The sequence below is a fragment of the Eptatretus burgeri genome, chromosome 6 (assembly GCF_056783735.1).
Source record: "Eptatretus burgeri isolate ZD-2024b chromosome 6, Ebu_testis_v1, whole genome shotgun sequence".
In the NCBI taxonomy this organism is placed as follows: Eukaryota; Metazoa; Chordata; class Myxini; order Myxiniformes; family Myxinidae; genus Eptatretus; species Eptatretus burgeri.
The window spans coordinates 71,922,841-71,950,208 of NC_140966.1; the positions used below are offsets into that span (position 1 = coordinate 71,922,841).

General features: G+C 41.4%; 1 long non-coding RNA gene across 1 annotated transcript in view; it reads left to right on the forward strand.

Annotated features, from left to right (window-relative positions):
• The first annotated feature begins 786 nt into the window (after positions 1–786).
• The window catches only part of LOC147025035 (uncharacterized), a 51,146-nt gene continuing 24,564 nt past the window's right edge, over positions 787–27,368 (forward strand). Inside the window, exons 1-2 of the long non-coding RNA XR_015059318.1 lie at positions 787–798; positions 2,368–2,395. This is a non-coding gene — a long non-coding RNA (uncharacterized LOC147025035). The remainder of the gene's footprint in view (positions 799–2,367; positions 2,396–27,368) is intronic.

Consider the following 27,368-nt stretch of genomic DNA (forward strand, 5'->3'; position numbering starts at 1 on the left):
TTGGTGTCTTGGGATTGTGGGGTCTTGGGGTCTTCAGGGTCTTGGGGGTTCTTTTTGGTATTGGGTGTCTTCAGGGTCTTTGTTCTTGGGGTGGTCTTTTGGGTCTTGGGGGCCTTCAGGGTCTTTGGTGTTTTGGGGGGTCTTCGGTGTCTTGGGGAGCTTGGGGGGTCTTCAGTGGCTTGGGGTTCTTCAGGGTCTTGGGGGTCTTGGGGGTTGTTGGAGTCTTGGTGGTGTTTGGGTTCTTCGGGGAGTTTGCGTTCTTTGAGGTATTCGGGGTCTTTGAGAGTCTTTGGGGCCTTAAGAGTCCTCAAGGTCTGAGATGGTCTCCAAAGGTCTAAATGGTCTCAGCAGTTGAAAGGGTCAAAAGGTACATTCCAATAGTACATAAATAATAGACATGTAGTCATACGGATGGACGGACAGACCGAGGGATGGAGGGACAGACACGCCGTGACCGAGCTCTTTTTACAGCACGTGCGCTGTATACAATTACACCGAGTTTGAAATGTCCCTGTGTCCCCCCCCCCCCCCACGTGCCTCAAGTGAGCCAATGACAGCCGTCCGGTAGATGGCAGTGCGTAACCAAGACGGAAATGGCGACAATTGATGGAAATACCCGAGTATTTCAATGGAGATTTGTGAAACTAACGTGTTATATAATATGTGAAAATCATTGATTTTATTGCTTGATGGAAAAAAACCAAGAAACGCTCCCCTCTCATGTATGAACGAACGAAAGACATCATTTCCGCCCACCATGGTATTTCGCGCCGAACGCCGAACGCCGAACGCTGAAAGGTAAGTTCTTCTTATGCCATCATTCTCTTTAATATTAGCCATAAACAAGTGTTTTGTCATGCGTTAGTTGTTGAAATTTACTTTCAATTATGGCAGATATTGGTGGCAAAGTGATAACTGGTTCTTTCAATAACATAAGTGGACTCATTTGCTTCACCACACGCGCTGTATTGAAGGATTTCACTTGTTATATATAGATTTTGGGGTGCTCATCACGAAAAACCAAAAGAAGCCATACCAATATGGCGGCATGCCATCTTAGTCAGCCTTCTGTCAATTCACAAGAGTCTTCAGCTGCCACTTCTTTTTTTTGGCTTGCACAACAATGCCTTGGTTTGGAACAGACCGCAACGATTTCTTAATGATAAAGTTTTTTTTTGAAAAAAAAAAATTATAGGAAAAACAAAAGAATAATTGATGTTACTTTTTTGAACATTTTTGTTATACTTCACCATACCTAACCCAACCCTCTAAACTGAAGGTTATTGTTTTTACTTCCTTGCTCTATCACCTCTTTTCCTATTTGTTAATTACCCTGCTTGTTGAATCCAACATTTGACCGACTACTCCATGGTCATTAGGTTAGCTTTATAACCCTCTGCAACCTCACTCAATCTTTGTACCTCAATTTTGTATCCAAAAATTTGAAAAAAAAAAATGTTGAGTAAGTTAAATGTTGGAAGGAGTAAAGTAAAAACAAATAAAACTACAAAGCATTCCAAAAGCCCTCCAAGTCCGCTTTGTACTTGAACTAAACTTGATGAAAACAACAGGGAAAAAAATGTATATTTTAATAATCCATGTTCTTTTTATTCTCATCATAAATGTTTGTTGATCTTGGGACATTCCTGAAACCAAGCCTCCCAGCAGGGGGTTATTGACCCATTTTGCTCAACATAATTAATACTCATTGGTCTTGTTTGTGGCATCAACACCACCAATTAAATGAATTCAATTGAGTCGTGAAATTGAAGATGAATTTAATTAAAGTATAACTGTTTCTGAAATACATCATGCATTTGGATATTACTTACTCATAAATAATTATTCTTACTACCCCCCCCCCCCCAAATACCTTCCCCCACCTCCACCCAAACAATCATTTTTTAACCAATGCAATTATCCTGATCATTTTTGGCAATTATAAAATGCACAAAACACAGAATGTACATAAAAAAAACAAATCATAATTATTTCTAGCATCACAGAAGCAATACTGTGCAGGTACTGTCAGAAAGGATCAAACTGAAGACAAAATCAAAAAAATAATAAAATACAGTAAATGCAATTTTCTTTCCAATATCTTCTGGCTATTCAAGGAAGAATTTACAATTCAAGATATGTGATGTGCATGAACGCAAATATTAGTTAACATGACAATACTATATTTTATAATCATGATGATGATGCTTACATTTCTACTCGGTAACTTTCCGACAACAAACTCGGGCAGTTGCAATACTCAAAGTGCGGAAATATTGATGAACGATTCAACCAAGAGAATATTTTTCATTGTGGGATTTTTTCCCATTGGGAATTCATTCACGATTGATGAATTGTCTTTTACAGAGATGCCTGCGGATCGACACTGTACTGGGTAAGTCGTTTGTACGATCAACATGATGAAAGCAATTCTCCTCGTTGCTAGATTTTTCACAATGCATGTGTCAATGCATCGTGTGACAGTAGTGTGATAACTGTAATTTAACACTATACAGAAGCATAAGATACTTTAATTCCTAATGCCAATCTGAACGTTGAAACAACGTTTGTTCCATGTAGGATGTTTATTCAGGCATTAAAATGGGCTGTCGCCATGGAATATGCTATCAAAGAAATAAACGAAAGGAATGATCTTCTTCCAAACATTACATTGATATATGACATTTACGATTCTTGTTTAAAAATACCAATTGCCTTAGAAAACAGCTTGAAGTTGTTGCAAGAAAACATTTTTTCAGGAAATAAATCCGAAAGTTTGTGCAAGCCAAATATAATGATTGGACCATATTCATCAGAAATAGCAACGTTTTTGAGTCCATTTCTTACATTATTTAACCTTCCTCAGGTGAGATTCAGTATTTTTATTTTAATGCATTAAAATGTTGTTTTTAAACTTTTCTTTAGAACATTCAATTTGAGAGTAAATGAGACAATCCATAAATTTAAAGTTATTCATTTTCTGCCAGCTTTCTTGCGTCTTTAACATTCTCATGTTGTTTGCACCTGCAGTGCTCTCATGTTTCTTTGCCACCCCTACCCCCTGCCCCCCTCCCCTGCATCCACGCACGACGTTGGTGCATCTGAGCCGTTCCATTACCGCATCATGTCCTGACCTGATCCACCACACCTGTTGTGTTGTTGAGCTCCTCTAGTTGATTTATATTTATCTTGAAGATTTAACTATGAAAGGGCTATCGGATGAAATTTTCGAATACAATTTTTTTTTCAGTGAAAGCATGCGAGATAAACACTTATCTTGTAGATGTCGTTTCATTTGCGAAATATTTACGATGCCAAGGAAAACAACATGACCAAACAACATTCACACCATCACAGAAGAGTCGAAGTAAAAATAACGTCGAAGCCTATATGTTTGACCCACTTTACGATGAAGTGAATGAAGAAAGATGATCAAAACTGTCTTCTAAAAATGAACGTGACCTCCATCGTACAAAATGAGAGTTTGCTCAAAAATATCTGAGCAGAATATCTTAAATATATGGAAGTACAAAATGTATAATGGGAAGTTCATTTCCAGTACATGTATACTGGATTTTGAAATGCCAACAATGTTCGTCACACTTTAATATTTTCTTTACCTCCTCAAACTTCATTATTAACCTTCGCCATCGAAGATCGGAGGCACCCCTTTCTGTTTCTTTGCTTGTTTGTGAACAGTATTATGGAAAAACTCCTCGACGGATTTCGACGAAACTTGGTGGGGGGAGGGGTTAGGTATGGTCCAAGGATCATGCCATAAGATCTTGGACTTGGTCGCCCCCCCCAAAAAAAGTTGTTGGAGAATTTTTTTTTTTGCATTTCTTCATGTTTTAAGTGATTTCCAACCCCCCCCCCAAATTGTTAGAGAAAATTTTTTTTTTGCATTTCTACATGTTTTAAGTGATTTCCACCCCCCCCCAAAAAAAATTGTTAGAGAAAAGAACTATAACTCTGTCAGCACTGTTGACATATTTAATGAATAAGATATAAGGTTCACTTGAGTGACCCAGCAGTATTGGCGGCGTAGGTTTTGCACTCTCCCGAGTGCTCCCCCTCCAGTTTTCCCTGTTTTCAATCAGATTTCTGCTTACTTAAAGTTAACGTATCATCCACACATATACAAATCATCGTACCATCTACAAATTAGTGACTGGGTTTTTTCAGTCGAATGCATTGATAATGCAGATAAACTTCCACAAACTCCTGGCAACTATTCACCTATACTATCCACAAATTAGACCAAAAAAGGAATCAAGAAGCAACAACTAGGATTACAGAATGAGATCAACTTACTTCACCATGACTGCACTCACAGGAAATTTGTAACAATGCGTCAAACTTTGGTTGGGTGCAACTGAGACGAATGGTTCGAGAGTGTTTGTTCAGAGTTTGAAAGGTCAGTGGTTTGAACCCCATCTGAATCATAGTAAAGACTTCAAAACGGTAACATTACGTTTCCTTCCTTGCTTGATGCCTGACATTTAAAAGGGATAAAGCAAGGACAAACAACCATAGGGAGACAAACATGAGTATGCATGCTTGATGGACTTGATGGCTTTCTCTTGCGAATCAGGAACTGCTCGACATCGCCATGGAGTGAGGAAGAACAACGTTTGAGTGATTTCTATCATTGTTAAAAATTATTAATGAGGACAAGTTCAGATCCAGTTGCTGTGTGTATATTATTTTGCTTACATTGTCTCCATCTTACGTCGGCAATCACGAACCACACAGTCGGTTCGACACATTGATGTTGGACCACAGCATTTTACATGCCATCTCCATCCACATGAATGTTTGACTGCAGCAAAACACGATACAGTGTGTTAAGGCCCGGTCACACCTGGACGTTTTAGCCAGCGATGGCAACGTATTAAAATGTATCTAAAACGCTGGCTTACGTTGAACTTTTGATGTTTTTTTTTAAAGATTCGGACGTATTCATAGCGACTTGGTCTTATGTATAACGCATTGGTAATGGACACAGAACGTTTCGTTGTGTTATAGATAACTTATACCAACGAATGCTGAACCTGTTGTCGGCCTACACAACCGATGCCCAACGATAGTCTAACTTAGGCATAGCGCGTTGCACGCATCGCCGACGATGTCGTGACGTAGCCTATTAAAAGGCTGACGCACAATGATTCGAATCATAACTGCCGTAGAAATGGAAGTGTCAACATCGCGGTCACACCTTGGCGATCTTGCCAGCGTATGCAGACCTAAGAAAAATGTGTCAAACGTTGGGGCACGTCAAATACGGTATGAGCAAGTTTGGTATACGTGAGTACAACGCTAAAGTACGCTATCATACGTCGTAGTAAGTAGAGTACGTCAAGAAATTTTAAACATGTTCAAAATTTTACGACGTACTCGGCGTATGACACACGTTCCACATGCGATGGGGATAAGTTGTACACACGATATGTGGACGCTTACACACGTCCACAAAGGCTACTTATAAGCTACTCATAAGTCAAAACACGTCGCGGTAATGTCTTTTTTACGCAAAACTTATTTCGAACTTATGTTTGACGTGCTTTGAACCAATTCTTTACGTAGTCCCAACACACATCGACGTATGTAGACGTATTCCAATGACATTTCCGGTCGACAAAAAAAAAAAAAAAATGAACGTGTTTCTAGCTTACAACTGCCATATGAAGACGTGTTCCCAGCGGTTTTGGGAATTGGTATATAAAAATGCTGCTCATAAAAAGGGGAACCCAACAGTGTTTTCGAGTCCTTTTTGAGTCGATGTCCATGTCAGCAGTAACAGTATCAGTATCAGTATCAGTATCAGTATCAGTATTAGTATTAGTTTGTTCATGTTGGCAGTCGTAGGTGAGTGTGAGGGGAGGGTGTGGGTTATGATGGATCGTCCTTGCGTTTAACGATTTAAATGGCTGCATCTCCACTATTGAAAGTAGACGCTTGCGCTCAACAATTGGATTTTTTTTACACTCAACGACTTTTAAACGGTACCACTCAACTATTTTCATTGTTTACAATGAACGATTTAAATTGCTGTCACTCGCCTTTGTTTTTTTACGCTGGGGTTTGGAAATTTGAAGCGTTTCTTCTGAACGTGTTAAACGCTCAAACTCGACTATTTTAAATAGACGCTGCCGATGGACAATTGGAATCATAGCCAAGCTAGACATCGAAGTGTGAACATCCTCGTCATGCCGAAGAAAAGTTTGAAGAATGCTGCAAATAAGTGTCCTGGCCGTGGCCGTGGACGCTGACGCAAGGACGATCCATTATACCGACGTCTTTCAGCCTATGAGTAAATTAAAAGTAACGTCTATCGATGTGTGGCAACGATCGCGTAACGTGCCAACAACACATTAACCATAGGTTAGAAATAAGTTTTGGGTACGCTAAACATTACCTCGGCGTGTCTCAACTTATGATTAACTTACAAGTACAGTGGGGAGAACAAGTATTTGATACACTGCCGATTTTGCAGGTTTTCCCACTTACAAAGCACGTAGAGGTCTGTAATTTTTATCATAGGTACACTTCAACTGTGAAAGACGGAATCTCAAACAAAAATCCTGAAAATCACATTGTATGATTTTTAAATAATTAATTTGCATTTTATTGCATGAAATAAGTATTTGATACATCAGAAAAACAGAACTTAATATTTGGTGCAGAAACCTTTGTTTGCAATTATAGAGATCAGACGTTTCCTGTCGTTCTTAACCAGGTTTGCACAGACTGCAGCAGGGATTTTGGCCCACTCCTCCATACAGATCTTCTCCAGCTCCTTCAGGTTTCGGGGCTGTCGCTGGGCAACACAGACTTTCAGCTCCCTCCAAAGATTTTCTATTGGGTTCAGGTCTGGAGACTGGCTTGGCCACTCCAGGACCTTGAGATGCTTCTTACGGAGCCACTCCTTAGTTGCCCTCGCTGTGTGTTTCAGGTCGTTGTCATGCTGGAAGACTCAGCCACGCCCCATCTTCAATGCTCTTGTTGAGGGAAGGAGGTTGCTGGCCAAGATCTCGCGATACATGGCCCCATCCATCCTCCCCTCAATACGGTGCAGTCGTCCTGTCCCCTTTGCAGAAAAGCATCCCCAAAGAATGATGTTTCCACCTCCATGCTTCACGGTTGGGATGGTGTTCTTGGGGTTGTACTCATCCTTCTTCTTCCTCCAAACACGGCGAGTGGAGTTTAAACCAAAAAGCACTATTTTGGTCTCATCAGACCACATGACCTTCTCCCATTCCTCCTCTGGATCATCCAGATGGTCATTGGCAAACTTCAGACGGGCCTGGACATGCGCTGGCTTGAGCAGAGGGACCTTGCGTGCGCTGCAGGATTTTAATCCATGACGGCGTAGTGTGTTACTTATGGTTTTCTTTGATACTGTGGTCCCAGCTCTCTTCAGGTCATTGACCAGGTCCTGCCGTGTAGTTCTTGGCTGATCCCTCACCTTTCTCATGATCATTGAGGCTCCACGAGGTGAGATCTTGCATGGAGCCCCAGACCGAGGGAGATTGACTGTTATCTTGAACTTCTTCCATTTTCTAATAATTGCGCCAACAGTTGTTGCCTTCTCACCAAGCTGCTTGCCTATTGTCCTGTAGCCCATCCCAGCCTTGTGCAAGTCTACAATTTTGTCCCTGATGTCCTTAGACAGCTCTCTGGTCTTGCCCATTGTGGAGAGGTTGGAGTCTGGTTGATTGAGTGTGGACAGCTGTCTTTTATGCAGATAACGAGTTCAAACAGGTGCAGTTAATACAGGTAATGAGTGGAGAATGGGAGGTTTGTGGTTTGAGTGGAATGAGTGGAGAATGGGAGTTTGTGGAATGAGTGAGTGGAATGTGGAATGTGGAATGAGTGGAGTGAGTGGAATGTGGAATGAGTGGAATGAGTGGAGAATGGGAGGAATGGGAGGTTTGAATGGGAGAATGGGAGAATGGGAGGGAGGTGGAGAATGAGAGAATGGGAGGTTTCTTAAAGACAAAACTAACAGGTCTGTGAGAGCCGGAATTTTTACTGGTTGGTAGGTGATCAAATACTTATTTCATGCAATAAAATGCAAATTAATTATTTAAAGATCATACAATGTGATTTTCAGGATTTTTGTTTTAGATTCCGTCATTCACAGTTGAAGTGTACCTATGATAAAAATTACAGACCTCCACGTGCTTTGTAAGTGGGAAAACCTGCAAAATCAGAAGTGTATCAAATACTTGTTCTCCCCACTGTAGCATGTGTTGACGTCTGTCAACGATCGCAGACCGTGCATACAACTTGTGGCCAGCGTAGCGGAACGTGTGAGTCATACGCCGGCATACGTCGTGAAATTTCAAGCATGAAAAAATTTGAGGACAACCAAAAGTACAACGTTTAAAGCCAACGTACAACGACGTATGGCAGTGTTTTTCAGTGTGCTCTCAATGTTGTCAAAACTTACCCGTGACGTATTCAACGTGTGCCAGCGTTTTAGAAAAAAAATTCAAAAATCGGCATACGTTGGCTAAAACGTCAAGGTGTGACCGGGCCTTTAGACACACTGACCATGCAGTATGTTAGGTACCAAACACCAGGTTAGACACATGGATAAGAGGAGAAGAGGACAATAGTGTTAAGATAGAGTTCCAGGATTCACAGTAGTGGGAATCAACTGCTCAAATTGGGACACCCACAACAACTAATTTCATCTGTCACCTCTTTCACCAATGGGATCAGCAGTGGAAACTTTGTATGTGAAGAAGTACACATTACGTGCCATCATCATGAGTTGCATCATGCAACTGAACTGCTTAATAGGTGTGGATTCATTTCTTTTTAGATAAGTTACAGTGCTTCCTCAAAGCTCCTGAGTAATAAGAAACACTATCCTTTCTTCATTCGCACATACTCAAGTGACCTTCACTGGATATCTGCCTTGGTACGTTTGGTGGTGCATTTCAGTTGGGAGTATGTGGGTACTCTTGCAATTGATGATGAGTATGGAAGGAATGGCAGGGCCCAATTTGTCAGTGAGGCACAACAAAGAGGAGTTTGTATTGCATTTCAAGATGACTGGAAGCAAATTTGGCTGGAAGATATTCAAAGAGTTGGTGAGAAAGAGTTTTGGTTACTGAGTTAATTGGAGGATTGAAAATGTTCTACAAAAGAAACAAGACATGGGTACAATTATTCAAGACATGTCGAATAAAAAGAGTGATGATGCATATTTATTAATAAATTTATATACTTTTATTTCCTCATTGTCAGGACTTGTGTATTGGGGAAATACAAAAAAATGTTTGCACATCTTAACCTCATTCCTGCCCCTGCTTGTGTCCAACAGTTGGCCGACTGCTCCATTGTTATTAGATTGCCTTTTTAACCCTTGGCCACCTCGTCGACTCACTCATCTTTGTGCCTCAATTTTGTATCCAACAAAATTGAAGGAAAATGTTCAATAAGTAAAAGGTAGGAGGGAGTGAAGTAAAAAAAATATAGTACACTGTTGCAAGTATCTCGTTTTTAGAACATTTTGAACCCTTTTCATATTTACAATTCAAATTACATCAGATAAGTGTCTGAGTACTACTACTACCACTACTACCACTACTACTACCCTCAAGGATACTCCAAGAGGTTAAAATGTCTTTGCCTCCTGATTGCTTAGCATATCTAGAGAATCCCAATGAGGGTGATGGACCTTTGCAGATGCCCAGCAGCAACTGCATGGACTTTAAAATCTAACCACGACATTGCGAGCTCCCTCAGCCACCACCCACACACAACATGGGTTGCCCCCCTGGTGCAGCTAAAATGTCCTTCCGTGGGATGTCAAGGAAGAACATATCCCTGCTGGTCATGCATTCACTCCACTATATGGCTCTTGCAACCCAACCCTGGCGTGAGATTATTCCACATACCTTCCAAAGTCATCCATGTTGGGGTTCAGTCTATCTCTACCCAATGCGAAGAACAATGGTGGACTTAAGTTGGAGATTGCTGCATGGTGCCTTAAGCTCTGGAGCCATGATGCAGAATTTCACAAATGTTCCAGAGGAATGATGCTTTTATGGTGAAAGAGAAACGGTATTTCACATGTACCTTCAATGTCACCATCTTCAGCCAATTTTCTTGCTGATGAAAAACTTACTTTTGCACTGCTGGCTTCACTTCGCACTAACACTCTTCATCATCGGACACCCGGTTAAGAAGCAGAGCAAGTCACGAGTTCTCCTTGTCAACTTTTTTTAACTTGTGCAAAGATGGCAATATATAAAACTTGGAAGGCAAAAATTGAGAGAAATGTGGTGGAACACAGTTCTCTGAGCCTGAATGGCTTGATACGCTCACGCATCGTCTCAGAATATAAGGTGGCAGAATATGGTAACACTGTTCAAAATTTTAATGAAACTTGGACCACAAACGAAGCACTTTTTAGTTTCTCTCCACAAGGTACTTTGCTCATATTTGTGTAAATATCTTATTTTGGAAATTTGTTTTTTCTTCCCCTCTCTGTCTCTCTTGGTGCTGCTTTCTCCGAAAATGCTCCACCTTACCAACTGCAGTCCTGACCGTGTACTAGCAGGGTTGAGGAGAGCGAGCGACATTAAATTGAATTGCAGCAATTCCAACAAAAGCACTACTACTACTACGACTACTACTACTGACATTGAAGACTTTAGAAAAGGTTCCTTTTTCCTATATTATATCGGCGTCGATTGGTGGGGGACGGGTGGACATTCCCCCCCACACACACTTTTTATCAAGGGGGGGACAACATATCGATTGTCCCCCCCCCACATTTTTCATTGAACGTAAAATACGTAACACAAAACGAGCTGCTCTAGTACAACCAGGACGAGATGCTCCTGAAATGCAAGAATAAAATTTTAAATCTCTCTATAATTCCAGCAATCTCTGTGTGCATGTTTGTCTGCGACCGCTGTTTCTCGCCAACCACTGGTCCGATCTACTTGAAACTTGCCAGGTATATTGCTGGGGACCCGAGGAGGTACCTTTTCAAGGTTTGATATTAATCGGACAAGTGGTTCCCAAGTTATGGTCTCTGTACTGGCAAGCCGTTTGCGTCTGCTTTGGCTTAGGGAGTTGGACCAAATCATTTCACGTAAATAGAGGGGGGGGGGGGTTGCCCAATACAGAGCCTCTCTGGATCTTTACTTTTTGCCAAAAGCAACAAAAGAAAAAGAACCGTTAGTTTTATTGGTCTATTATAGTTCTATTAAAGATGATAGGTTAACAATTCAACATTGAGAATCCGTGCTTCCCAAGCCATGGTCTCCCACCGGCCAAGCGTCCATAGCGACGTCGCTTTTTGATCCTTCGATGTCGGCTCTTCCTATCATTGCGAAGCAGAATTTGCCAAGCGTTGGATTATTCACCCACGAACAGGGAACGTGACCTGGACATTTTGAGGTATTTTGGGACGTTTTCAGACTTTGTATCGTCATTTTATGAGTGTTTAAAGAAATCACGGCTTCATGGCCCGGAGCGCCAAGCCTCGGATAGTGTTAGGCCGCAATGGCTCGGGGCCGCTTTAGCGACCAAAATAGTTTATTTCACCTTTCTAACTTATATCGCCGGATGCCTGATATTATTACCTGCACGATGATGTGTGTGTTTAATTTTTGTGACTTTGCACCGTCGAGTTATAAGCCAATAAAAGATTTCGCGGCCTGCTATGCTGATTGAGATGGTGGAGCTTGTGCAGGATGACGCGGTTTCACTCTACCGGCTCGCACAAAAGAACAGAAAGATATTTTGTAATTCTGTTTTCATATTTCGCAGTCGATAACAGTGGCCGAAATCCCAATGTTGAAAACCGGGTGAAAATCGAAGGAAAGTGGGTAATTTGGCAACTAAATTAGCTCTGAATACTTGGGAAACATAAAATAAAATGCGCTGATACACTCACTTTTGTGGAGGTTAATATAAATAATTTTTTCTTCGGTACTTGGACTTAGGGGAGGTATAGACCTACAAAACGAGAGGTATCATTCGGTCGTCAGAACCAATGAGGATTAAATGATAGATTTTAAAAGGTAGCTTTTGAAAAATATGCAAAATTCACCTCAGCGGTTCGGACAAATGAACGGAAAATTATTTTTGAATTCTGTTCTCGGATTATACAGTATCTATAGGGTAGTAATGAGATTACCTCGAAAATCCGATTTAAAAAGGCTTAGGCTAAGAAGCTTTGCCGCGGCTTGCAATTTTAACTTGGAAAAATAACGTTCCGGAAGGAATTTCTCTTCCGCCATCATCCGAATAATTTTCCGTTTGCACAAGTACAAAGACGAAGGATAGACTGACAGAATAAGGATAAAGGATAGACCGAATAAAAATGCCCTGTTACGCAATAATAACCCTTCTAATTCAGATGTCAAAATTTATTCAACTGAAATGTAATTCCCTTCTCGTTTCATAGAGGATATGGATATCAGAAAGTTTTTCGCGAGAGCATCAAGTAGCACATCCCCGACCACTCTCCTGGAGCAATGAAGTTCCCAGAAAGAGGTGGACGATTCAAAGGAGAAGATAGCAGAAAAGGGTGCATGTGCGAGTACTCGGCCTAATTTCCCAGATCAGCCTTTTCAACCTCATGATGTCAGTTGTATCCCAGTCCAAATACTGCCAAACCGAAAGTTGAAGTTTCAACAACAGTGGTTCAAAGATTTTCCGTGGCTTCATTTTGATCAGAGCATCGGCGGTGTACTCTGTCACACCTGTACGGACGCTTCTCATGAAAAACTTCCGAACTTGCCCGCTGTGCAGAAGACGCATTTGTCTCAAAGGACTTTCGGAACTGGAAAAAGGCAACAGAAAAATTCAGACAACACGAACGATCAAACACACATAGGCTTGCCTCTGAAAATCTGAAATGTCGCAAAAGTCAACCTGGTATCCATGAGCATCTGAGCAGAAAACTGCTAGAGGAGCAAAGATCTGCACGGTCAGCACTTCTGAAGATTATCACCTCACTACAATATTTAGCCCCACGAGGTATTGCAATTCGTCTGAAAGATGCCTCTGAAGGGAATTTCAAAATGCTCTTACAGTTGTGGGCCGAGGATGATATAAACCTCAAGACGTGGCTGTCAAAAAAGACGACGTTCACAAGTGGAGAAATTCAGAACGAAATTCTATCGTTGATGAGTCATGCCATCCTCAGAAATATCTGCAGTAACATGAATGAAATGTCCACTCAGTTCGGACTCGTAACTGATGGAACGCAAGATATTCAGGGCAATGAACAGGAGTCGGTGTGTGTGCGCTATGTGACGGATTCCTTTGATGTTCAAAAAGATCTCATCGGCCTCTACCAAGTATTGTCAACAACAGGAGTATCACTTTGTAAGATGTTTCAGGATGTCCTAATTCGGTGTCAACTCCCTATTGAACACCTTAGAGCGCAGACTTACGATGGGGCAAGCAACATGTCCGGAAAGTACAAGGGCTGTCAAGCACAGCTAAATAAAACTCCAACCGCTGGCCAATTATGTTCACTGTGGAGATCATGTCACCCAACTCATTACATCCAAAGCCCTACAAACTGCAACGTTCATAAGAGATGCCCTTGATTATGTCCAGGTACTCAGCAACATCTACAACAACGATGGAAAATTCAAGCATCTGTACTTGAATATCCACACTGACGATGCTGACACTCCTTGCCCTACACGGCTGAGGACAATTTGCCCGACGCATTGGTTAACTCGTTCTCCTGCCATGAAATCGATATTGGATAACTATGAAGCGGTACTGGATGCCCTTCAACAAGCAAGTGATGACTTTGGTACGAACACGGCATCGCGAGCCAACGGGATTCGAAACTGTCTTTCAGCAGGAAAGTGTGTTCTCGGTCTGTTTGCATCGTTGCCCATTCTCCAACACCTCAATAAGGCACTTCAGGGTTCACAAGTTACCGTCTCTGGTATGCTTACTGCTCCAAAGGTAACTGCACAGAATCTCCAATCTCTCCGTACCGACCAGACGTTTAAGGAGGTTTTCGAAGCAGCACAACAGAGGCTCCAGCAGTGCCAAGTAGATCCAGTGACCCTCCCTAGTAAGTGCAAGCTTCCAAAGAGACTTGATGGAGGCACGCAGGAATACACTGCCAATTCTGCAGAGGAGGTATACAGAGTTGATTTTTCAAAGTCATCGAGAGCATCCGAGAACTTGAACGGGTACTTCACATCAACCGACCTCATGGCGTATAGGGACTTGGGTGAAATGCTCCTGTCTGGGTCATTCAAACCACAAATAGTCCGCAAACATCCCGAACTGTCGGATTCCCTAGAGCAAGAACTTGGCTTCTTTCGTAACCAGTTCAGTGGTTCATCTGTTGAGGATTACCGAAAGATATTTGTAGACATGGTGCCGGAAGTCCGTGGAATGTTCCCAAAGGTAGAACGTTTGCTTAGGCTTGTATTGGTTTCCCCAGCAAGTCCATGCGAAGCTGTACAGTCATTCAGCGCACTCAGACGTATGAAGACTTGGTTACGTTCCACAATGACCCAACAACGCCTCAACCATCTCATGATCTGCCATGTTCACCAAGATCGTCTGACTGCACTTGACCCCCAATACATTGCTACAAAGTTTTTAACTGGATCGGCAGACAAGAGGGTTCATATTTTTGGCAAGTTTTAAGGTAAGTTGACCATACTCGTGTAATATCAATTTGTATGTCAGTCTAGTTTTCAGTTTATGTTTAGTGAATCAGTTCAAGGGTCGTGAGAAGGAGGCTTGATAAACAATCTCTCTCTCTCTATCTATATATATATATATATATATATATATATATATATATATATATATATATATATATATATATATATATATATATATATATATATATATATATATATATGTTGTTCATCTTTCGGCTGCTCCCGTTAGGGGTCGCCACAGCGGATCATCCGTTATGATCCGCATACTGATTTGGCACAGGTTTTACGCCGGATGCCCTTCCTGACGCAACCCTGGTCACCTCTTACGACACAGGGATCAGGATTTGGGTTTCTCCATGATTCCGGGCTGCTCTACACCCTGCCCAGTGCAGAGCCTCCATCCTCAAGCGATCCTCCAACCCAAGCCTCCGAGTCGCCGGATTACAGGCGCACGCCACTACGCCCGGTATATATATATATATATATATATATATATATATATATATATATATATATATATATATATATGTATATATATGTATGTATATGTATGTATATATATATATATATATATATATATATATATATATATATATATATATATATATGTATGTATGTATATGTATGTATATATATATATATATATATATATATATAGAGACATATAATTTTGACAGATGTTGGTTTCTGGCTCTCCTGAGAGTGGAAACACAATATTGTTGTGGACTTTTCTTTGAATAGAAGGCAGGTTTCTTCAGAACAACTGCTCAGCACAGGATTCAGTGTGGCATGGGCAGGAAGATGGGTATGTTAATTGAATAAGAGATGGGATTAATCTGTTCATGATAGAGGGCAGGATTCTGTGGAAGAATTCCCAGGCTGAGTTAACATCAGGGACAGTAGATATGCGAGACCAGTCCTGAAGGGAGATGTGAACACCTGCCAATATGGCGGAGTGAAGTCAGACTCTTTGAGGTTCACATAGTTGGAGATACGGATAGGAGGAGGTGTTGGGAGGGTGCCGGATTTTGGGAGGCTTTGTGGGAGCAACATGAAGCTTTGGGAGGGGGGTGGTATGCGAGGGGGAAGGTTTGAGTGTGAGAGATGCTGGGGCAGGTTCGAGAGTGAAGGGTATGGGGGAAGGTTTGAATATGAGGCATGTTGCAGAACATTTGGGTGTGTGGGGTGCAGGAGAAGGTTTGAGTGTGTGTGATACATGAGAAGATTTGTGTGTGTGGGGTGTGGGAGAAGGTTTGTGTGTGGTGGTGCGGGGGAAGGTTTGAGAGGGTGGTGTGAGGGGATGCATCTATAGGGTGGGGTGACGAGGAATTCAGAATGGGGGGATATGACGCTTTGAGCAGGTAGGTGGGGGTGGATGCTTATTCTGATTCTAGAGTCCAATTTTTTTCAAATGGAGATAAAGATCATGGGATCGGGCATAAGATCCCTTGTTGAATGCAGGATGAAATGCTACACTGTACGTGTGGGTGGAGGTTGGTGGACCAAGCGCCGAGCAGACAAACACCTCAGGAAAATAATATTTGTGAAGAAGAAGAGACGTTTCGTGGTGCAGAAGGAAAACACATGCATCATTTCTGAAACAAGGAGGAAGGAAACAAAATGAGGAACATGGAGACAAATAATTTTCACACTTTCTATCCTATAATCGGCCGTGTCAGGCCTTGAGCAATATGAAACAAACAAAAATGAATAGGATAAAACAACAAACTAATTAAGATGAAACATTTCATGGGATACAAAGAAAATGGGCACACTCAAACGCAAGAGAAAATGTATTTCCAAGTGAAGAGAAAACAAACAAAAAAAATATCGTTAAACTTCACTTGTGTTGCCTTTTTAGGCAACAAGGGGGGAGTGTTGGGGAAATTATTACTCTCTGGACAAGAAACCTTTGCCTCAGTCTGAGTCGGTCAAAGTATTTGTTTTTTTTCCTCTACTGTTCTATTATTTAGTTGTTAAGGCCTACCACCTACTTATAATCTTATCTTTCTTTGACACTTTGGACATTGCTTGGTTCTTTTTCAAGTACAAGGTGACCGGGATAATAAGCTGTACATTCTGTTCTTTGCGATCAAAAGCCCACTCTGCTTATAAAATGGGATATAGATATATGAAGAGAGAGAGAAGAGAGGAGAGACAGCAAATAAATTGTACAAAAGAAAGAACTCCTTGTGGACATTGATTTTTACTGGACTTCTGTGGTTTATTTATCCCGATACATACAACACCGAGTCGGCTCGACGTTGAATCCTCGAGGAGGACAAGATCCCTCAACAATCTAAAGAATCCTTTCGATCAACCAAATGTCCAGGTCACGTTCCCTGTTCGTGGGTGAATAATCCAACGCTTGGCGAATTCTGCTTCACAATGATAGGAAGAGCCGACATCGAAGGATCAAAAAGCGACGTCGCTATGGACGCTTGGCTGGTGGGAGACCATGGCTTGGGAAGCACGGATTCTCAATGTTGAATTGTTAACCTATCATCTTTAATAGAACTATAATAGACCAATAAAACTAACGGTTCTTTTTCTTTTGTTGCTTTTGGCAAAAAGTAAAGATCCAGAGAGGCTCTGTATTGGGCAACCCCCCCCCCCCTCTATTTACGTGAAATGGTTTGGTCCAACTCCCTCAGCCAAAGCAGACGTAAACGGCTTGCCAGTACAGAGACCATAACTTGGGAACCACTTGTCCGATTAATATCAAACCTTGAAAAGGTATGTCCTCGGGTCCCCAGCAATATACCTGGCAAGTTTCAAGTAGATCGGACCAGTGGTTGGCGAGAAACAGCGGTCGCAGACAAACATGCACACAGAGATTGCTGGAATTATAGAGAGATTTAAAATTTTATTCTTGCATTTCAGGAGCATCTCGGCCTGGTTGTACTAGATCGAACAGCTCGGTTCGAGGATAGAAATCCACGTCAGTTTTGGTCTCGACACAACAACATAAAAACACAATGAATCCGGTTTGGAAAACTCAGCTTTCGTGAGGTGCAACCAGAGAGGTCAGAATGTTTACCATCACGTGCAGAAAATGCTGAACCGGAGGAGGCAGCCCTTTGATTTTTTTTCAGTAACAATTTCCAATCTTGGAATTTCCAATCTACTCATGAATAAAATGTACAATTTTTTATTTAGTTGTTGTTTTCGTCAAGTTTAGTTTGATTACAAAGCGGACACAGATGGGCTTTGCATTACGAGATACTTTCCTGTTGTCTGTTTTATTCAGATATGGTATTGAGAGAAACAAAAGCAGTTGTTATCTTTGTTATTATTCATCCAATTGATTTTGCCGCACTTGGAGAATTGCTGTTGTTGAGCAATGTGACTGAAAAGATATGGCTGGGATATATCAGTTCACCTGTTATGAAGAACTCACGTTATACTCACATTTATGATGGAACAATTGGATTTGACCAACGCCAGGGAAATATTCCAGGCTTTAAAAAGTTTATTCTTGGTCTCCAGCTTCACTTCATCAAGAAGCACACAAAAAAACATATTCGACAAACAAAACCGTTTTTGGAAGCTGAAACGAAGCAAACATATTATTTTCAAAAGACTGCTTCACTTGTTCAAACAAAGCTATTATTCCATGATTTAAATGAAAATGTGTCAAATCCAGTTGATGGGGAATATAAGAATGGAATACAAAACAAAAGGTAACAATGCAACAAATTATTTCAATTTTGAGTGGTGATCAAAAAAACATGTGTAAATGTAACATGTAATCAAAGTAAAACTGGACTTAGCATTTTCAGAAGAACACGAGACTGGTCTTTCACTTGGCCCTCGCTGCTCACATGGGGCTGCAATAAAGTCTGAAGCACACAGTTGTCACAAGCTGGAAAAACACATCTGCTGATGGGATGAACCTAGTTAAGGGGAGTTCAGAAACTGAAGGTTCTCCCCCTTAGCAAATGTTAACCTCAATGTACAAAGACTGAAATAGCATAGTCAGTGCAGCGTTCTTGACTGACTACGCTCTCCCAAAAGTCAGGAAAGAACTCAACATGCAACACCTATCCTTTTTCCCTGAGAGTGACAATCATTGATGCCTTTTTCCTATCCTCTTTTCCCATTCATTCCTCACCTTCTTCTTTGTGTCAAGTTGTTCCCACAACAGCCATTCCACACCATTTAATGTCAGCATACCATTTCATAATGCTTCACCTTGCTCTTTGACAAATACTAGTGCAAGCCCATAGATGCGTGGCTGTACATGCAAACCCTCCCCCCCACCCCCTGCAAAAAAACTCAAACCGCGTGCCAGAAACAACAACCACACAAGCCGTTCCTTCGCTTTCACGTGCCCATACGTGCGTGGCCGTACATACAAAAAAAAAACTTTCAAACCGCGTGCCAGAAACAACAACCACACAGGCCATTCCTTCGCTCTCGCGTTGCCATATGTGCGTGGCCGTACATGCAAAAAAAAAAAAAAAAACTTTCAAACAACTACACAGGCCATTCCTTCGCTCTCATAAACGACGACTGGATTGGGGCATTGTGTTTATCTATAAATGCGGATAAGAAATCGAGAAATTATAAGAATACAGGAAGTCATCACTATCCAAAAGTAGTGCATGCCCGTACGGAATGTTCACATCATTCCACGAATTATCGCTTGCATTGAAGTAACAACTGCTGTGATACTTACACACACACAGAGTTAATTAAAATCCAAATTAAAATCAAGTTTACCTCCCTGTCTTTGCTTGCCATGACATTCGCTGCCATTTACCATTGGCACTCCTACCCCACAGTAACTAAGGCACCGATCGATCCCCATCGTAACCAGCACGGCACATGACATCATCGTCAGCTGGCCGTGCACCGGCGTACGCAGCCACGCCCACGCAGCAACGTGCCCTGTGATTGGTAACAAAATGGCGCATCGGCCACGCCTACGCAGCACGTGTCCTGTCATTGGTTGGTAAATAAATGGCCATAACTTGGGAATCACTTGTCCAATTAATATCAAATCTTGAAAAGGCACATCCACAGGGCCCAGCAATATGCCTGGCAAGTTTCAATTAGATCGGACCAGCGGTTGTCGAGAAACAGCGGTCACAGACACACAGACACAGATTGCTGGAATTATAGACAGATGAAATGAAATCAATGAGATGACAAATGAAGGGGTTGAATGCAGACTGCTGAGCAATGAGTAAGGAAACCCGTCGTTGTGAATTGTTTTTACCACCAACTTGAGATGTATTTCGTTGGCAAGCATGTTGAGTAGAGCTGAATTCCTTAACACTTCCAAAGGCCACACTACACCGTTTTGACAATTGGAAACAAAAAAAGTTGTGCACTTTTTTTGATAAATTATTTTCGGAACAATTTTTCTTCAATAAATAAATAATAATAAAAATCGTCTCCATGTACATTGTACACACCTTTATGTCGTTAGCACCTCTTCATAAACAACATCGCTGAGGAAACGGCGCTTCTTCTTTGTTTCCTCGTCCAGGGCAAGAATACGGAGGCTTTTAATGGCCAATTAATCAATTAGCGCCAACGTATTTTGCCTTTTCGCAAGGAAAAACACGAAGAGAAGAGAAGAGAAGAGAAGAGAAGAGAAGAGAAGAGAAGAGAAGAGAAGAGAAGAGAAGAGAAAAAACCCGTAATGGCGAACGCGGCTGAGTTTCTCTTCCCCATCGACCATGGCAACGCAGCAACGCTTCCTGTCATTGGTTGATAAAAAATGGCTGCAGCAACGGTTCCTGTCATTGGTTTGGTAAATAAATGGCCATAACTTGGGAAGCACTTGTCCGATTAATATCAAACCTTAAAAAGGCACATACTCAGGTCCCCAGCAATATACCTGGCAAGTTTCAATTAGATCGGACCAGTGGTTGTCGAGAAACAGCGGTCATAGACACACACACAGACACACACACAGACACACACACAGACACACACACACACACACACACACACACACACACACACACACACACACACACACACACACACACACACACACACACACCATTGCTGGAATTATAGATAGATAGAATTTGTATGCAATAAAAATTGGATAGGAGGGCAAACAGCAAAAGATAATTGAAGATTTCAAATCTTTGCCCAAATCTTTTAAATTTCAAATGGAACTTTGCCCAGGTTTGATTGTAATCGGGTTGTTGCATTCGAAATAGAAATTGAAAAATTTAATCAATCAAAATATGGTATCACACCTCTCCTAGCCTGGTGTTGGCTTTGTGGTTAGGGTGGCGGCTTTAGATCCGAGGGTCCTGAGTTCAAGCGTCGTTGGGCCGCTGAATTAATTCACCAGGAGGTTGACTCAGCCTGTCATCCTTCCGAGGTCAGCAACATGAGTGCCAGTGCACTGGTAAGGGGGACACTGCATCAGCGGCAGAGCCGCGTCCCAACCAATGATGCAACCAGCAGCCACAGGCTGCACTCGATAGAGAGAGAGACACCTCTCCTGTCGCAGTCAACGTGTGACCCTAAATGGAGTTCTGTCATCCCCTCTTCCTGTCCAGGCAGGAGTTCCTCAAGGTTGCGTTCTGGGCCCTGTTATTTTTCTGGTTTTCATCAATGATCTTTCTGACTCTCTGGAAAATTCTCTATATCTCTTTGCCGATGAATCCACCCTCTGCTGTACCATCAGTCATCCCTCAGACCAGCAAGCAGCAGCTTCTTCGCTCACTGCAGATCTGGGTAAAATCACAAACTGGTCCAACACGTCGAACATGTCTTTCAATCCGCAAAAATCTCACACTCTCAATAAGTCTCTCCGAAAGGACGGTTTTGAACCACCCCCCCCATCCACTTTCTCAACAATCCTCTGGAAGAAGTGTTTTTTTTTCAAACTTCTGGGTCTCTCTATCTGCCATGACCTTTCCTGGGAAAGCCACATTTCAAACCTCGACTCCAAAGCCAGTCGCCAACTAGGAATCCTCCGTCGTACAAAGTCCTTCCTCGGCCCTCCAGAGCTCCTGCCCACTTACAAAGCTTTCGTCTGCATCCTGATGGAGAACTGCTCTCCCCGCTGGGCTGGTGCTCCTGCCTCCCACCATTCTCGGCTTCACGCTGTGGAAACCAAGGCGTTTCGGATCATTGGCATGTCCCGCAATGAGGCTGAGTCTTTGGGCCTCTCACTCTCTCACCGCAGGTTGGTCGGTCATCTTTCTGTCTTCTACCGTATCCTCTCCAGCCTCGCCCCCCTGCTCTCTCTGCAATTTGTCCCCACCACATTTCTGCAGGGTGCTCAAGGTCTACCAATAACCCCCTTCTGGTAAAACTACCAAAATCACGAATCACTGCTCACCTTCACTCTTTCATTCCTCTTTTTTCCCGCCTTTGGAATTTACTCCCTCACTCTATTCATTCCCATTCTTCCCTCCAGGCCTTCAAAACAGCTGTTCACCACTACTTCTCATCATCCCCCATCCAAATCCTCGATCTTTTCTACCTCCGATAATCCACCCAAACCCACCTCCTTCAAATTCCCTGCTTTCCTTCCTGAAAGTCCCAGTAATGTCCATCTTCTCTTCCCCATGTTCCCCGTCCCATCCCTCTCCCTTCCACAGATCTCCTTATGTCTCTGTTCCCCACTGTTTTGTCCTTCCCACTCCCGCCCCTCTTGTCTCATGCCCCCCCTTGCTGTGCGTTGTGTGTTAGCTCTCACATGCGCCTTGACAAGGTATACAAAAAACAAACAAACAAAAAAAAAACACTAAAATGCATAAATAACCAGAGCATGTGACCTATGATGTTTAAATTTTCAGAATATATTTCCTAGGGCTTGTTCGTCATATAAACAAAATTTTGCATCATTCGTTTAAGTGGTTTAAAAAAGTAAGTTTTTAATTCATAAAATCCAATATGGCTGCCAAACCACATGGCTGATGACGTTTTAGTGATCACCCTTGTATCCCCTTGAATAGGCGATGATATCTTGAAAGTGGAGCCCAAACGCTGAGACCATCTCGATGATAATCTTTCCCTTGATACCCTTCAAAATAGATACGATGTTTCTTTTTCCGATTCCCAAATTATATATTCGGTAAATTTGCGATTGAAGGTCGAAATCTTCTTCTTCTTCAAAAGAGCCATGATGCCACACCTTGGAGTCAATTGCCATATCTGTATTGTCTCTGGATTATGTCGTGGTGATTCACCTCAAACGACGAATAATTTTCGATTTTCCACAAGTTTGCTGAGTCAATTCATCATTGGTGCTTGTATCGTAATACAAACCGAGCTGGTTTCATGCTACACCAATGGCTGAAAGAGCCTAAGTTTGCCAGAAATTGGACGAGGTTTGTCCGAAATACCCGATTGTGGATTGGGCCGACAAAATATTCGCTTTTGTGCTCAGAACATTTTCCAGAGCACTGACATGAAACAATACAGATGGCTCGATCTTGTTATCCGCCACGATTAAGAGGGGATGCCATCCCCACGATGAAGTTGAAGAAACGGCCATCACTCAAAACTATAACACCATCACTACCCAGCTACCAACACATGTACATGGACGATTTAAGCAGTCAATCAAACACCCAATGCCATTGGGAAGGACTGATAGGCACAAGGTGAACGTTTGCAGTGTTAACCTTGAAGAAAGGATGATAAGATTGAGGAGAAAAGGCAGAGAGAAGGTGGAGAGATACATGAGGTCATCACTTTCAACATGCATTCGCAAAACAACCAGCCTGTTTCTATGCAGAGAGCAAGACCTTTTCCACTGTAAGATACAATTCTACTTTACTTATATATTCACTTATATCACGATGGAGGTCAACAGCCTGTCGGGGAAAGGGAAATTTTACTGACAGTCAATTTGACTCCAATACAAAACTAAAACCTTATTTTATACTGTGTTTAATTAAAAGTAACAAATGAATATAATTGAGAATAAATAAATAGAATTATTTTCTTCTGCACTAATAACGATGCAAGTCCCCAACCACAACATAAAAATGGGATGTCGATTATACAGGGTGTTCCAAAAAGAGCTGGACAACTTTTGTTATTAATATATTTAGTTCCACAAATGATAAAATGATACCTTCGCTGTTTTTTTAAATATTATACATATGACACATGATTGATTGTTTGAGATGATACAGAAACTCAAAAAGTTTTCTATATTTTCAGGTCTTGTGGTTTAATGTAAAATAATAAGGCAACTCCACAGGAGAAAGCAAAGTGTGTCAGTCGAATGGTTCATCAAGACAAGCTCTGATGCGCAAGTTTAGCGTAATTTCTGTATTAGGTCTGGAAAGGATCTGCCATCGTGGATTAGTATCACACAGTGGTGCAAGAGGTTAAAGGAGACTGGAAGTTGTCAGAAACAGAAAATTATCGGTCGACCAAGCTCAACTGCAGCAGACATTGAACAAGTGCGTGAATCATTACAACAAAGTTCCAGAAAATTAATTTGACATGCATCCAGAGAACTGGAACTACCACCCACCACTGCACACAGAATTTTGCATAAAAGACTGAAGCTTTATGCCTATTATTAGGTGCAGATTCTGCATGAACTCAAACCAAATGATGGACCCAAATGCAAGGCGTTAGCCGAGAAAATTCTCGGTCAAATAGAGGATGAAGAAGATTACCTGATAAAGGTCATGTTCACAGACGAAGCTTGCTTTCTTGTATCAGGGAAGGACAACCGGCACAATGTGACGATCTGGGGTCCTGAAAACCCCCACATGGTCATTTAACACATACATGACAGTCCAAAGGTAAATGTGTGGTGTGGCCTTCCCCATGACCGCTTGGTGGGTCCGTTTTTCTTTGCAGAGGATACAGCGACCTCAACAATTTACATGAACATGTTGGAAGGATTTGTCTTATGACAGAATGAAGACCTGCCACCCAATATCATTTTTCAATGGAACGGCACTCCCCCTCATTGGGCCTTAGTCATTTGAGCCATCCTGAATGAAAAATTTCCAGGTCGCTGGATTGGCCGAGAGATGGACCAATCGCCTGGCCCCACCAGACATTACCCCCCAATTATTTTTTTTTTCTGTGGGGGTTTGTCAAAGATGTAGTCTGCAACGTCAAGGTGGCAAACCTGTTGGATTTTTGTTCTCGGATGACAGCTGCATGCACACTGGTGGACGCAAACATGCTGAGCCGAACATGGCAAGAACTTGTGCATCACCTCGATGGCCTGCGCACATCTAACGGAGCTCACATTGAAGTGTGTCGATGGTGTTCACAAAACTTTATGAGTTTCTGTGTCATATAAACCAAAGGTATCATTGCATCATTTGTGGTTCTAAATATATTAACAACCAAAGTTGGCTGGGTCTTTTTGGAACACCCTTTACATTATATATATATATATATATATATATATATATATATATATATATATATATATATATATATATATATATATATGCATTACACCTCCATGGACAGCACACACATTGATGAATCATCCTACCTGTGAAACACCGGGATGACAGTTTCTAGCTTGGTCAGGATTAGAGCCGAGACGAGACAGCTGAGAGGTGTGTGCATACCTTTAGGTCTTCCTGCCAACCAACTTTTCTTTGTAAATATTTTTGAATGACATACGCATTGTATTTGGGGTCATTGTCATGCTGGAAAACAAAAAATTGTCACCAATTAATTTCCTTCCAGGAATTATACTATTGTGGAATCCGATCTGCTTGTAATAGTTAAGATTCATTTTTCTTTCAATTCTCACCAAATCACCAATGCCAGCAAGCAGAAATACATCATCAAACCTGAACATAGCATCCACCAGCCACACAGTAGGTTGCACATGCACATCCTTCTAATTTTCACCAACCATACTTATGGCATACTGCCTTCTCTTTGACCCAACACACACATATATATATATATATATATATATATATATATATATATATATATATATATATATATAGATACATACATACATACATACATACATACATACATACATACATACATACATACATACATACATACATATATATATATATATATATATATATATATATATATATATATATGTTGTTACGGATTTCAGAATCTGGTCTGATGAATGCATCCACACATCCAGGTCCTCAGACAGTTATTTCCTTAAATGCATGTTCAGATTCGCCCCATCTCCGTGTCTAATGGGATTTTAAATGTGATGCGTTGAGAAGGGTAAATATTTTTTTGTTTTTTATTTTTTGCGAATACAGATCTGTCAGTTGCCTATACACCGCCCAAATAAAGGTAGTGAGGGAAGGAATCGTAGTGATATTTTGAGAGGATGGTCGAATATTTTTTTCCACCCACTTTGATGTAAATTTGGGGGTGGGGAGTCCCACAATTCTCATTTTCCCCATACTTGCCGTGTTCCATGACATTTGGCTCTGATCCCAAATTTGTTGACATACTTGATGCTCAGATGTTATTGTATACTTGTGCCAAATACGAAAGAGATGCATTCCATCATGTTTTATTAGAGGCTCTGCCGAATGCACAGAATAATGTACAGATGGATGGACAAATGGACTGACAGTACTAAAAATATAAGCCTCCAGTCGGACTAACGCTTGGTTGAAGATAAAAAAGTAAATAAGCAACATTGCAAATGTTCTCAATGTAAGTTGCAGAATCATCTAAAATACGATATTTCCTCAGATATAACAAAGATAACACCTGCTCTGAAAATCCTGATGCTTCCACAAATGTATTTTTGGATGATTTTTGGAAAGAACTAGTCAATTGCTCAAGGAATATGTATCATGATGAGACTAAGACATGCACAATAAATGAGAGACTCGATGAAGTATTTACATCATTTACAGATGTTTCACAGCTCCGTCTATCATACTTGTCATACTTAGCAGTTTATGTCTTTGCGCACGCTTTACATGATCTACATTCACGGATACCCAGTCGTTGCCCTTTCAATAATGGCTCTTGTGATAATATTGACAACTTTGAACCCTGGCAGGTGAGTCTTAATCTGTATCAAATTATGCTGATCATCTTTTTTGGCCTCCATTCTCTACTTAATCAGTAATTAAAAGTTTTTGTTTTTGTTTTGAACATTTGTGCACATGCATGCTTCTGTTCAACCTATAATGGGGCAACAGTTAATCTTAAGCACGAAGTCAAGTTGCTACAGCTCACCATCCCCTGATAATTTTTACACAGTTTGGTGTCTGACCTTTCTTGACAATCGATATAAAAAGTGAAACTTTTCTGGTTAACAATCCTTAAACCAACACGAGAGCACCTGAGTACTATCTTAAAATCACCCAATTCACACCAATGAAAATGTCTGCATCAGCACCGGTCCTGCTCCGGAGTGGGTTTTTTTATGTGAAGAGACTTACTGTGGAGTAGTTTATGAGTGATTAGTTTACAATGGAGTAGTTTGAGCTGCTATCAGCTCTGCCTAAACAACGTAGCTGCACCAGAGCAATTGCGATGTAAATAGCTCCTCAAATTAATGTGGACACTTGATGCAGAGTGTAAGTAAGTGCCAGAATTCATTCTACAGCTACTTACGCACTCGCCTCTAGCATGGCAAACTGGCGGAAAACATCTCATGGCATCACCCAAGCCCAAACGATGCGATGACAATTTAGATACTGCATAAAGCAGCTGTCGTTTCATGGAAATTTGGGTGATTTCAGAACGTTTTCATGT